Source organism: Egretta garzetta, unplaced genomic scaffold (assembly GCF_000687185.1).
Source record: "Egretta garzetta isolate BGI_Z169 unplaced genomic scaffold, ASM68718v1 scaffold506, whole genome shotgun sequence".
Classification (NCBI taxonomy): Eukaryota; Metazoa; Chordata; class Aves; order Pelecaniformes; family Ardeidae; genus Egretta; species Egretta garzetta.
Window position 1 is genome coordinate 744,958 of NW_009260065.1, and position 471 is coordinate 745,428.

A 471-nucleotide genomic window follows, 5' to 3' on the forward strand; every position below is an offset into this window, starting at 1 on the left:
AGTAATCCGCCTGGCATCTGGCAGCCTGGAGATGCCCTTTGCAGTAAACCTTTCCCTTGTCACACCCCAGTTTAGTTTTTGGCATCAAACATTGTCATGAGTTGCTCTTTGAAGCATCACGCCTGTCTCCTCTTTGACAGCCTGAGTTCGTCCCTTCCCTGCCGTGGGCCAGATCCCATCCCCCTCCTCTGAGTCTGGAGCAATTCCACCTCCCATCACCAGGAGGACCTAATTAGTCCTCCCTGATGTCTCATCTAAGCCAGGCTCAAGCCTGTTTGCAACAACATGCAAAAGGCTGTTTTGGGGAGCTCACGGTGCAGCCGCACCCCGGAGAGATGGCGATACTCACATCCAGCTCGAAGGTTTGCAGCACCGTCCGGTACCCCCCGGAGATGGGGGTGAAGAGGCGAAGCACCTCCTTGATGACGCAGTCCAGGTAGTAGAGGCTGTTGATGTTGTCAAGCCGGAGGG

The 471-nt window shown here is 55.4% G+C and overlaps 1 protein-coding gene across 1 annotated transcript in view; it reads right to left on the reverse strand.

Moving 5' to 3' along the window:
• Positions 1-471, reverse strand: part of LOC104128341 (cytochrome P450 26B1) — a gene marked incomplete at its 5' end in the record, with an annotated part of 5,476 nt that overhangs the window by 910 nt on the left and 4,095 nt on the right. The window lies entirely within an intron of this gene.